General features: G+C 37.0%; 2 pseudogenes; both read right to left on the bottom strand.

The window, feature by feature from the left end:
- Positions 1 to 2,739: 2,739 nt before the first annotated feature.
- Positions 2,740 to 3,204, bottom strand: LOC149139749 (short-chain dehydrogenase reductase 2a pseudogene; annotated as a pseudogene).
- Positions 3,205 to 3,273: 69 nt separating this feature from the next.
- On the bottom strand, positions 3,274 to 14,159 carry LOC149139748 ((21S)-21-acetoxyl-apo-melianone synthase SDR pseudogene; annotated as a pseudogene).
- Positions 14,160 to 14,181: the final 22 nt, after the last annotated feature.

Genomic DNA, 14,181 nt, shown 5'->3' with positions numbered 1-14,181 from the left:
TTGAGCACGGTTGCTCATAAGGATAACCAACCTAAATTTTTATAATTCTCAATTGAATGTTTACTTATCATTACATCGAGATAGGGATAGTGTAATGTACCCCTAAAAAAATTATTATCTCAAGTAATTCGCCACTTGAGAAAGAGTCAATTCCATGATCCCTGATAGCAATATGGTTTAATCTAAAACTTTTAGGTTTTACTTCTAACAATGTATATGGTTCTTTACTTTATTATTATTTTATTTATTCTTTTTACTGTATTATAGTTCTCCATCCTTTTATGTATCATGGTGTCTTTGTACATATCTGTTATGACCTCAAAATTGGTAATATAAGGGACTATGATGAATTTTACACTATGCCCTAAATATGGTTGGATATAGGGTTTTTTCCACAACACTTATTATAAAGTTTATCATAGCAATATTCATTGAGCCTAGGGGTTTATTCTATAACTCAGTATGAGGGGATGTGTAAGTTTGTCTTTGCCCTCCATTCCCTTTAAAATAAAAATAAAAAATAAAAATTATGTTATAAATAGAAAAATAATGTGAGCTATAATTAAAAAGAAAATGAATATGTTGTAAAGTAAATAGAAGTAAAAAAAATGTGTGAATAAGATGTTTAAATCTTATACTTTTCAAAAATATTTCAATAAGAAATTTAAATAAACTATTTGAAGATATATGTTAACTAATTTATGTGGATATCAACTTCATATATATATATATATATATATATATATATATATATAAGTTTTATGGTTAAAATTTTTATTTGGTCCTTTATTTACTCTATTTACCATTTAAAAATACAATTTAAACAATGAAAAATAACACATTTTATTTTTCATTCTAAAAAATTTACAGGTAAATAAATTTGATCCTTTTAAACTCATGTTAAATCCGTACTTAAAATGAGATGAGTCTATACTAGTATTAATATTAAATTATGTTAGACTGACATCTGTATGGTTATAGAAATATGTTATGAAAATCCATTGGAAGTCTTCGACATAATGTCTTGAACCTTCCAAATGCATATGGTTGTGTATGACATTGTTGGTTGTTGGGATTTGCTCTACCTTGTTGATCATGAGAACTTTAGGATCAAAGACTCAAAAAGGTTTTTGAAATCAACGACATATCTATTGCTATGCAGTTATCGAGTTGTCTTGTCTCAGATATGAAGAATTAATTGGATAAGAGGGCTACACGTCTGTCGATCAAATTCTTACTCAATCTAATGATGGTAACTCTCCTTGGGGAGTTAGGGTAACTGTCTCCTCCCTTGCTCCACGGAAAAGCCTCTCACTTGCACAGAACTATTTTGGAGGAGACTCTTTAACCCTAAAACCTCGAGTGGATTCCATTCTCGTTCCTCTTCTGTTTTGAACATAGGTTTAATACATATAATTTAATCCAGGTTGATGACTAACCCAAGGCCTTTCTTCCGGCATGCGAGATGCATAGAATTTCACCAATTTTTGAGGATTTTTATTTTTACTTGTTTGTTGCTATGGATTTATTATCTTATAGCACTTCCCCTCTATCCACAGGTGGTATCGGGGCTCGAGCAGGAGGCATACAGGGATTTATGACTTTGCTCATACCCTACCTTCAACAAATTGTTAACATTATTGAGTGTAGCTACAGTTCAAATTTAGTTTATATTACATGGAATTACTACGGGTTTACTCTACTCTCCAAGATTATAAGAAATCAAATCTGCATGTAATAATGTATAATCAATCAAATCTGCATAGATTTGATATGGATTATCATACTCTATAATTCCAAATGTTTATATTTATATATGTTTTTGTATTGTCATTAATTAACCTCTGCCATGGGTTTGAAGCCCTTAATAGAAAGTTTTCCCAGTCTTGAATTAATAACTGGTAATCCAGGTCCAAACAATATTGTATTCCCATATATATATATGTGTACATATTATCACTATTTGGTGCATTTCTAAAACAATAATTGCATGTTTGAATTGGATAAGTTTTCCTCCAGTTTTCTATAGCCAGATAAAGAATATGATCTTAATATTCTACTTGTTATCGCAGTTGGTCACTGTTATTATTATTTTTTTTGCACATGGGCTTGTGAATATGAATATGGGTGACATATATGTCTATAGAAACACCCTAGTATTTTACAAATTCTTACTACTTTCCTAGTAAAGAAATTCCTGTGAAGAATTTATATACATGTTTACTCCTAATTAACCTGTATTTACTCTACGGATCACCAAATGGTCTACCCTGGCCTCTCTTTCTATTATAGCACCCTCGTGACAAGACTTGTAATCATCTTAGGTTGTTGGTTTCAAATGATTGACCAATAATCATCTTTGGTTGTCGGTTTCAACCAATTGGCCATGAGGACTAACCAACCCATTTATCCTAACTAATATAATGATTGAATAGTGTTTGACTTGGAAGCACACCCTCATTACCATGACTTTTGTATACAATTAGACTCACAAATTTTCACAAAGTAATTCACTAACGAGAGACAGAAATATTAGAAAATAACTTCTAGCAAGAATAATTCATAGAGAAAATTTATAAATAAAACATAATTTTTGGAAATTTATAATTAGTAGAAATACTTATCTGCTCAAGGTTAGTTAGGGATGGAAGAATGTCCCTCCCAATAAACGAGCATGGTATCCCACCAGGGCTCTCCCCGAGCTATTTTCTATTCAGGCATTCTTGGATTGAGACAAAATTAGGTCTGCATAGAAACTCCACTGATTCCTCCATCCACAACAAGGTTATGCCCGCTCACATATTTAGATTCATCGCTCGCCAAGTACAGACCTGCCTCTGTGACATCCTCCGTTGTAAGAACCGTTCCCTCTAAGTTGGCAACTCTAGTGCAGAAGTCGGCCACAACGGGCTTATCCACTTCTTTCGAAAATGCAGAGGGGTCACCTTCCTTCTTGAAATACGCAACTATAAGATCCGCGGGCAGTCCATAAAGAGACACAGCGTTGACTCGGATCCCGTATTTCCCAAGCTCAGTTGCGCCGTTCCTTGTCAGCCCTATCACTACATGTTTGGAGGTGGTGTAGTCATATGGACAAAGTCCTCCTAAAACACTTGTAATGCTGGCAGTGTTTATTATGGTGCCCTTCTTCCGTGGAATCATCGCGCGGGTAGCATGCTTCATGCCCACCATCACCCCTCTCATGTTTACCCTAATCACTCGATCGAATTGATCCCTGTCATACTCTGCTACGCTTTTACCTGGAGCTATTATTCATGCATTGTTAAACATTATGTCTAGTTGACCATGTTTCTCTATGACCAAATCCACCACTGTGCCCACGTCTTGCTCATTTGTCAGATCGCAGTGCACGAAAATTGTGGGAGGAGAAAGTGATTCAACTAGCTTTTTCCTAGCTACATCGGCAACGTCTACAATTATGACTTTGGCTCCATGCTTTGTGAAGAGCTGAACAATGGCTTCTCCGATTCCCAATGCTCCACCTATTATTATTGTGACCTTGCCCTCCAGTCTGCCTTCAAAGATTATTGCGCAGAATTTTAAAACCAATGACCATTGCAAACACCATTAAAAAATGGCAGGTTTCGGCTAAAAAAAAAATAAAAAATTACACTAACAAAGACCAGAACATTCAAAAGTGGACGAGAGGGCTACACGACTGTCGATCAAATTCTTATTCGATATAATGATGGTAACTCTTCTTGGGTAGTTAGGGTAACTGTCTCCTCCCTTGCTCCACCAACAAGGCTCTCACTTGCACATAACTATTTTGAAGGAGACTCCTTAACCTTGAAACCTCAAGTGGATTCCATTCTTGTTCCTCTTCTATTCTGAAGATAGGTATAATACATATAATTTAATCCAAGTTCATGACTAATCCAAGGCCTTTCTTCCAGCATGCGAGATGCATAGAATTTCACTAATTTTTCAGGATTTTTATTTTTACTTGTTTACTGCTATGGATTTATTATCATATAGCACCTCCCCTCTATCCACAGGTAGTGTCGGGGCTCGGGCAGGAGTCATACAGGGATTTATGACTTTGCTCATACCCTACCTTCAACAAATTGTTAACATTATCGAGTGTAGCTACGGTTCAAATTTAGTTTCTGCCACATGGAATTACTGTGGGTTTACTCTATTCTCCAAGATTATAAGAAATCAAATCTGCATGTAATAATGTATAAGCAATCAAATCTTCATAGATGTGATATGGATTGTCATACTCTGTAATTCCAAATGTTTATATTTATACATGTTTTTGTATTGTCTTTAATTAGCCTTTGCCATGGGTCTGAAGCCCTTAATAGAAATCTTTCCCAATCTAGGTCCAAACAATATTGTATTCCCATATATATGTGTACATATTATCACTATTTGATGCATTTCTAAAACAATAATTGCATGTTTCAATTGGATAAGTTTCCCTCCAGTTTTTTATAGCCAGATAAAAAATATGACCTTAATATTCTAGAAATATGACCTTAATATTCTACTTGTTATCACAGTTGGTCATGGTTATTATTATTTTTTTTTTGCACATGGGCATGCGAATATGAATATGGGTGGACATATAGGTCTACAGAAAGACCCTAGTCTCTTACAAATTCTTACTACTTTACTGGTAAAGAAATTCCTATGAAGAATTTATCTACGGGTTTACTCCTAATTAATCTGTATTTACTCTACAGATCACCAAATGGTCTACCCTGGCCTGCCTTTCTCTTGTAGCACCCTCGTGACAAGACTTGTAATCATCTTATGTTGTTGGTTTCAACCGATTGACCAATAATCATCTTTGGTTTTTGGTTTCAACCAATTGGCCATGAGGACTAACAAACCCATTTATCCTAACTAATACAATAATTTAATAGTGTTTGACTTGGAATCACACCCTCATTCTCGTGAATTTTGTATACAATTAGACTCACAAATTTTCACAAAGTAATTCACTAAACCAAAGATAGAAAGTTTAGAAAATAACTTTTAGCATGAATAATTCATAGAGAAAATTTATAGATAAAACATAATCTTTGGAAATGTAACATTAGCATAAATACCTATCTGTTCAAGGTTAGTTAGGGATGGAAGAATGTCCCTCCCAATAAACGAGCATGGTGTCCCACCAGGGCTCTCCTCGAGCTATTTTCCATTCAGGCATTCTTGGACAGAGACAAAATCAAGCCTGCATAAAAATTCTATTGGCTCCCAACAAACTGAAGAATTTCTTTCTCAGAACTTTCACAGACTCACAAGTTTGTACTGGAGTTCTCCTGGTCAGAACTAGCTCAAGAAACTTTCTATGGCAGTGCCCTGTCTTACCTTAGCAATGTCCTGTCTAAGGTAATGAGTTTTCTTCTGCTCTTCCTTGAGTGTTTTTGGTTCCTCTCTCTACCCTCTGGCTCTCTTTTCCCAATAGGGATATTTATCCCTACGAAGAGGAGTAACTTTCCATTAACTATCGGATTGGTAAATCTCCATTTAGCATTTCCACCTTCCCATGATCCCTTGGCTGACCATAACTAATCTTGGTAATTTAATCAGTTTCTCCAAGTCCTAGCCTAATCTACTTGGAAATAATTCAACCAAGTCCAATGATTTGGATCCTTTTGGACACAATAATTGCATCATTTTCCTCTAGATTTCTATAGCGAAATAAAGAATATGACCTTAATATTCTACTTGTTTTCACTATTGGTCACAGTTAGTAATATTTTTTTGCACATGGGCATCTAAATATAAATATGAGTGGACATATATGTGTACAGAAACACCCGAGTCTCTTACAAATTCTTACTGCTTTCTTGGTAAAAAAATTCTTGTGAAGAATTTATCTACAGTTTTACTCCTAATTAATCTGTATTTACTCTACGGATCACCAATGGTCTACCCTGACCTGTCTTTCTCCTGTAGCACCCTTGTGAGATGACTTATAATCATCTTTGGTTGCTGGTTTCAACCGATTGGCCAGTAATTATCTTTGGTTGTTGGTTTCAACCGATTGGACATGAGGACTAAACAACCCATTTATCCTAACTAATATAATAATTTAATAATGTTTGACTTGGAATCACACCCTCATTCTCATGAATTTTGTATACAATTAGACTCACAAATTTTCACAAAGTAATTCACTAAACCATAGACAAAAAGATTAGAAAATAACTTCAAGAGGGAATAATTCATAGAGAAAATTTAGAGATAAAACATAATCTTTGGAAAAGTAACATTAGGAGAAATACTTATTTGTTCAAGATTAGTTAGTGAAGGAAGAATGTTCCTCTCAACCAATGGCATGGTATCCCACCTGGGCTCCCCCTAAGCTATTTTCACTTTAGGAATTCTTGGAGAGAGACCAAATCATGTCTGCATAGAAAGTCCACTAGCTCCCAAACAACTCTAGAATTTCTTGCTCAAAACTTTCATAGAATCACAAGTTAGTACTCGAGCTCTCTTGGTCACAACTAGCTCAAGAAATTTTCAATGCAATGTCCTATCTTACCTTAGCAACATCATGTCTAAGGTAATGAGTTGTCTTCTCCTCTTTCTTGAGTACTTATGGTTCCTCTCTCTACCCTCTGGCTCTCTTTTCCCAATAGGAATATTTATCCCTAGGGAGAGGAGTAACTTTCCCTTAAGTGCCTGATAGGTAAATCTTCATTTAGCATTTCCACCTTCCCATGATTCCTTGGCTGACCATAACTAATTTTGGTAATTTAGTGAGTTTCTCCAAGTTCTAGCTTGATCTACTTGGAAATAATTCAACCAAGTGCAATGATTTGGAGCCTTTTAGATTCATCACAATCAAAAACCCTGGGCACCGAAAATCTTGAAGTTTGAGAGCCATAGCCAAAATTTCCCAAAATTTCCACCAGATTTTTGTAGAAATCCCACAGAATTTCCAATTATTTTCACCTGCTATATGTCAGGACGTTAGGTAAAATGTTTATTTTGTTTTTATTAAGTTATTTTATTATTTTTTAATCTAAAATTTTATTGATTTGGAAAGATATGCTACTTATTATATAGTAGGTAAATCAAATAACTGGTAAAAAAATAGGTTACTAGTTCTGAGATAGATACAATAAATAACGAAATAAATGAGTTCAAAGTGTTTCACTAAAGCATCATGAAGGTTGCATGTGAGCATCCCTTCAGGGATTGGCAGAACCCAAACAGGTGAATTTCAGCCTCCCAGGAAAATTCCCAAAAAATTATATAATATCTAAAATAAATATTTATTTTTAGAAATTTGATATATATAAAGTTGTAAAGTTTAAAATAATTTGAATGTTGTAAAATCTTTCCATACTATTGTTGAATTGATTTATACAAATCATTAATCCATGATCAAACTTCAATCATAATTACAAGTTAGAGGATTGTTTGAAAAATGCAAGTTGTGTTGACCTAACTCTCGCTTGGAGGGTCATCATCCTACTTTCTATTGAAATGATGAAACATTCAATAAAATAGTGTATTAATTCTATAAACGATAATTTTAGTAATCAATCCATCTTGCAATTATAATCCTTGATATAACTATATTATGAAAATTTTAAATTTGGAAAAATTGCATAGAATTTTGACTTCCATCTTGCAGTAGCAAAGACCAGAACATTCAAAAGTGGATGAGAGGGCTACACGTCTATCGATCAAATTATTATTCGATCTAATGATGGTGACTCTTCTTGGGGAGTTGGGGTAACTGTCTCCTCCCTTGCTCCACCGATAAGGCTCTCACTTGCACAGAACTATTTTGGAGGAGACTCCTTAACTGTTGGGTATACGAACAATGTCCCACATTGATTAGAAGTGATTGAAGTGGGAAGGATCATGGGTATATAAGGATGAAACCCTAGGAAGGAGGAAAAATGGCCAAGATGTCGAATGCAAGATTCGAGGTGGAGAAATTCACCGGAAAGAGCAATTTTGCTCTTTGGAAACTGAAGGTCAAGGATCTGCTTGTGCAACAAGGGTTGCACAAGGCATTGGATGGGGTTACTAAGAAACCCACAACCATGACTACTACAGAGTGGGAGGACTTGGATGCCCGTGCTCTCAGTACCATCCGGCTATGTCTAGCGGATGAAGTTCTCTTCAACATCGTTGAAGAAACCACGGCGTCAAGTTTGTGGGAAAAACTTGAAAACCTTTATATGACAAAATCATTAACTAACAGAATTTATCTGAAACGACAATTATACAGTCTTCGAATGAAAGAAGGTTCAAGCGTTGCAGAACATTTGAATGTCTTTAATACACTAATTTGTCAATTAACAGATATGGAAGTAAAAATACAGGAAGAAGATAAAGCCATAACCTTGCTGTGTTCTCTGCCTGAATCATGGGATCACTTCGTAACCTCGATTAGCTTCAGCTCTGCTGATTCTTTGAAGTTTGAATCAGTCGTGGGAGCTCTTCTGTCTGAAGAGGTACGAAGGAAATCCAGCACTGATACAACTGCATCAGAAGCCATGGTTGCTAGAGGACGCTCAAAGGAAAGAGGAGACAAACCAAGGGGAACTTCCAGGTCGAAATCGAAGGGCAAAAAGTGTAAGGCAAAATGTTGGAGCTGCGGTAAAGTTGGACACTTGAGGAAGGACTGTTGGAAACGAAAGGAATCCGAAAACCTGAAGAACGAAGCGAATCAGGCTGATTCAGGTATTGTAGACGAAGTTTTATCTGCTGAAGATTTGTGTACGATAGATGAAACTTCACCTGAATGTAATGTCTCTCAGAGTTTTGATAGCTGGCTGTTAGACTCTGGTGCTTCGCATCATATGTGCCCACATAGAAACTGGTTTACTTCGTATGAAAATGTAAACGGTAGTTTTGTGTTTATGGGTAACAATATGTCATGTCAGACTGTTGGGATGGGAGATATCAGGATTAAAATGTATGATAACACAGTTAGGACATTAACTAGTGTTAGACATGTGCCTGATTTGAAGAAAAATTTAATCTCTTTGGGAGTGTTGGATTCAGATGGTTATAAGTTTACAGGTCAGGATGGCGTCTTGAAGGTCTTCAAAGGTGCTCTTGTGGTTATGAAGGCAGAGAAGGTCGGGAATCTTTACAGGTTAAAAGGAAGTACTCAGGTTGGTGAAGCAGCGGTTGCGTCAGAAAAGGAAGAAGCAGGTACTCGTCTGTGGCATCAGCGTTTGGGTCATATGAGCGAGAAAGGTCTTCACACACTGATGAAACGTAAATCTCTTCCCGGTCTGAAATCCTTGAATTTAGATTTCTGTAAACATTGTGTGTATGGGAAACAGTGTAAACAGAGATTTAAAGTTGGCAATCATAATAGTAAAGATGTTTTAGACTACATTCATTCTGATCTGTGGGGGCCTTCCCCTGTTATGTCATATGGAGGTGCATTGTATTTTTTAACGTTCATTGATGATTATTCTCGTAAGGTTTGGGTCTATCTGCTAAAAAGGAAAGCTGATGTATTCAATGTGTTTAAACAATTTAAAGTAATGGTAGAGAAAAGAACAGGCAAATCTATTAAATGTCTAAGAACTGACAATGGTGGTGAGTTCACTTCTGTTGAATTTGAACAATACTGTAAGGATGAGGGCATTGTTAGACACAAAACTGCTGTTTATACTCCTCAGCAAAATGGTGTTGCTGAGCGTATGAATCGGACTCTTATGGAAAGAGCCAGAAGCATGATCAGCAATGCTAACTTGCAAAAGGAGTTGTGGGCGGAAGCAGTATCTACTGCTTGTTATTTAGTTAACAGATCACCCTCAGTAGCAATTGATTGTAAAATTCCTGAAGAAGTCTGGACAGGTCAGTCTTGTGACTATTCTCATTTGAGGATATTTGGCTGTGATGCTTATTCTCTGATTCCGAAAAATCAGCGTTCAAAGTTAGATCCAAAGTCGAAATGTTATGTCTTTGTTGGGTATGACTATGCAGTGAAAGGATATAGGTTGTGGGATCCTACATTGCGGAAGATAGTTATTAGTAGAGATGTAACATTTGATGAATCATCTTTGTTAAAATCAAATGTTGAAAGAATTGAACAGGAACAAGTATCGCCGAGTCAACGAGTTCAGTTGGAGGCCAGATCTTTCGGTGGCAGTCGAAAGGAAGGAGAGACTTCTGGAGACAAAGGTGTTGAAGACACAAAGGAAGCCGTTGAAGCTTCTGAACCAGAGCAAGTTTCTGAACCAGTTCAGCAACCAGTCGCTCTGAGAAGGTCTACAAGGGAAAGGAAAACTCCCAAAAGGTATGAAGATTCTGCTGCTTCATCTTTTGCTTTGGTCACTGAAGATGGGGAACCGTCTTGTTATCAGGAAGCGATAGATGATACAGATAGCGAGAAATGGAAAAAGGCTATGGAAGAAGAAATGGACTCTTTAGCCAAGAACAATACCTGGGATCTTGTAGAGCTTCCTGAAGGGAGAAGTGTTGTTGGATGTAAATGGGTCTTCAAGCTAAAACGGAAAGTTGATGGTAGTATTGAGAGATATAAGGCGAGACTGGTAGCAAAAGGGTATTCTCAGGTTGAAGGTATAGACTTTCATGAGATTTTTTCTCCAGTTGTAAAACTTGTTTCTATACGTACTGTGTTGGCACTAACTGCGTTGCTTAATCTTGAGTTAGAACAGTTAGATGTTAAAACAGCTTTTCTACATGGTGATTTGAACGAAGAGATATATATGGAACAACCAGAAGGTTTTGTACGAGGTCGCAGCAGAAGATTAGTTTGCAAGCTCAGGAAATCATTGTATGGTCTGAGGCAGTCTCCCAGACAATGGTACAAGAAGTTTGATTCCTTCATGGTGAGCCAGAACTTTATAAGAAGTGAGTATGATTATTGTGTGTACTTCAAAAGTTTCAATGGCATATTCATTATCTTAGCTTTGTATGTTGACGATATGCTTATTGCAAGCAAAAGCATGGAAGAGATCAACAGGTTAAAGGCTCAACTCTCTAGGGCGTTTGATATGAAGGATCTTGGAGCAGCAAAACATATCTTGGGCATGGAGATACACAGAGACAGGAAAAATGGTAAGCTTTGGTTATCACAGCAGAAGTATGTGGAGAAGGTACTTGAAAAGTTCTCTATGAATAATGTGAAACCTGTTAATGTTCCTTTAGCTTCCCATTTTAAGCTTTCTTCGGTTTTGAGTCCTAGAGATGATGAAGAAAAGCAGTATATGTCTCATGTACCATATGCAAATGCGGTAGGCAACTTAATGTATGCGATGGTATCTACAAGACCTGACATTTCACATGCAGTTGGAGTTGTCAGCAGGTTCATGGCAAATCCAGGTAAAGAACATTGGCAAGCAGTGAAATGGGTGCTTCGATATCTAAGAGGCACAAGAGATCATTGCATCGTCTTTGATGGTAGTGAAGGATCAGTCTGCGGATATGTAGATGCTGACTATGCTGGTGATTTGGACAAAAGAAGATCTACTACAGGTTACGTCTTTACTCTTGCAGGTGGAGCAATTAGTTGGATGTCAAAGCTTCAAGACACGGTTGCATTGTCCACTACCGAAGCTGAATATATAGCTGCTTCAGATGCCAGTAAAGAAGCAATCTGGTTAAAGGGTTTGCTCGATGAAATCGGAAGGACGCAAGAGAAAGTGAGTGTACTTTGTGACAGTCAAAGTGCTATTCACTTGGCCACAAACCCTGCCTATCACAGCAGAACCAAGCACATTGATGTGAGATATCATTTTCTGAGACATGTGATCGATGGTGGAAAAGTAGCTCTTAAAAAGGTCCACACACGAGAAAATTGTGCAGACATATTCACAAAGCCAGTTACAATAGAGAAGTTGCGGTGGTGTTTAGCTTCTCTTGGCTTGCAGGAGAGATGATGAATGGGAAAATTGTTGTCAAGGTGGAGTTATTCGAGAATAAAAACAGATATGTGGTGTCCTGAGACCCAACAAGTGGTATCAGAGCCAAGTTCGAGGTTACCCAAGTGGATGAATCCTCGGAATGCCGAAACAAAGATGGTGAGCCCCTGTAAGCCTGTGGATGAGCTCGGTTAAACAGGCGGTGTGCTCCGGATTCTTCATGGACGTGTCTTGTCTACCACCAACACGACACGGTGAAGAGGAGTTGACCTGGGATGGAGCAAGCTCTCGAGACCGGTGGTGCTACCATGTAAGGCGTGAGCCACCAACGCATTGGAGCGGAGAATCCTGGTTGGTAGAGAGGGGAGAATCCTGTGGATGGTTTGAGGGGAGGCTCGATGGTCCTTTGTTCGAGGGGAGGATTGTTGGGTATACGAACAATGTCCCACATTGATTAGAAGTGATTGAAGTGGGAAGGATCATGGGTATATAAGGATGAACAAATATCTCCATTGGAATGAGGCCTTTTGGGGTAAGTCCAAAAGCAAATCCATGAGGGCTTAGGCCCAAAGTGGACAATATCATACCATTGTGGAGATATGTGGTGTCCAGAGTTCTAAAACTACTCGTTACAAAACTGTTTAACTACATTTTGCCAAGAAACCGTTGTCAAACTAACATTAACCCTGAAACCCCAAGTGAATTCCATTCTTGTTCCTCTTATTTTCTGAACATAGGTATAATACATATAATTTAATCCAGGTTCATGACTAACACAAGGCCTTTCTTCCGGCATGCAAGATGCATAGAATTTCACTAATTTTTTAGGATTTTTATTTTTACTTCTTTGCTGTTGTGGATTTATTATCTTATAACACTTCCCCTCTATCCACAGGTGGTGTCGGGGCTCGGGCAGGAGGCATACAAGGATTTATGACTTTGCTCATACCCTAACTTCAACAAATTGTTAACATTATCGAGTGTAGCTACGGTTCAAATTTAGTTTCTGCTACATGGAATTACTGCGATTTTACTCTACTCTCCAAGATTACAAGAAATAAAATCTACATGTAATAATGTATAATCAATCAGATCTGTATAGATGTGATATTGATTGTCATACTCTGTAATTCCAAATGTCTATATTTATATATGTTTTTGTATTGTCTTTAATTAGCCTCTGCCATGGGTTTGAAGCCCTTAATAGAAATCTTTCCCAGTCTTGAATTAATAACTGGTAGTCCAGGTCCAAACAATATTGTATTCCCATATATATGTGTACATATTATCACTATTTGGTGCATTTCTAAAACAATAATTGCATGTTTCAATTGGATAAGCTTTCTTCTAGTTTTCTATAGCTAGATAAAGAATATGACCTTAATATTCTACTTGTTATCACAGTTGATCACGGTTATTATTATCTTTTTTGCACATGGGCATGTGAATATGAATATGGGTGACATAGATTTCTACAGAAACACCCTAATCTCTTATAAATTCTTACTACTTTCCTACTAAAGAAATCCTGTGAAGAATTTGTTTACGGGTTTACTCCTAATTAATATGTATTTACTCTAGGGATCACCAAATGGTCTACCCTGGCCTTTCTTTCTCTTGTAGCAACCTCGTGACAAGACTTGTAATCATCTTAGGTTCTTGGTTTCAACCGATTGACCAATAATCATCTTTAGTTGTTGTTTTCAACCGATTGGCCATGGGACCAACCAACCCATTTATCTTAGCTAATATAATAATTTAATAGTGTTTTACTTGGAAGCACACACTCATTCTCATGACTTTTGTATACAATTAGACTCACAAATTTTCACAATGTAATTCACCAAACCAGAGACAGAAAGATTAGAAAATAACTTGCAGCAGGAATAATTCATAGAGAAAATTTATAGATAAAACATAATCTTTGGAAATGTAACATTAGCAGAAATAATTATCTGTTCAAGGTGAGTAAGGGATGGAAGAATGTCCCTCCCAATAAACGACCATGGTATCCCAACAGGGCTCCCCCGAAACTATTTTCCATTCAGGCATTCTTGGATAGAGACAAAAGTAGGTCTGCATAGAAACTCCATTAATTACTCCATCCACAACAAGGTTATGCGTGCTCACATATTTAGATTCATCGCTCACCAAGTACAAACTTGCCTCTGCAAGATCCTCCACTGTAAGAACTGTTCGCTCTAAGTTGGCAACTCTGGTGCAGAAGTCGGCCACGGCGGGCTTATCGACTTCTTTAGAAAATGCCGAGGGGTCTCCTTCCTTCTTGAAATACCCAACTGTAAGATCCATGGGTAGTCCATAAGGAGACACA

This window comes from Pinus tabuliformis, chromosome X, assembly GCF_031772625.1.
Source record: "Pinus tabuliformis cultivar Carrire ecotype Pingquan chromosome X, CPIR1, whole genome shotgun sequence".
NCBI lineage: Eukaryota > Viridiplantae > Streptophyta > Pinopsida > Pinales > Pinaceae > Pinus > Pinus tabuliformis.
This window is presented reverse-complemented; position numbering and strand designations above follow the sequence as displayed.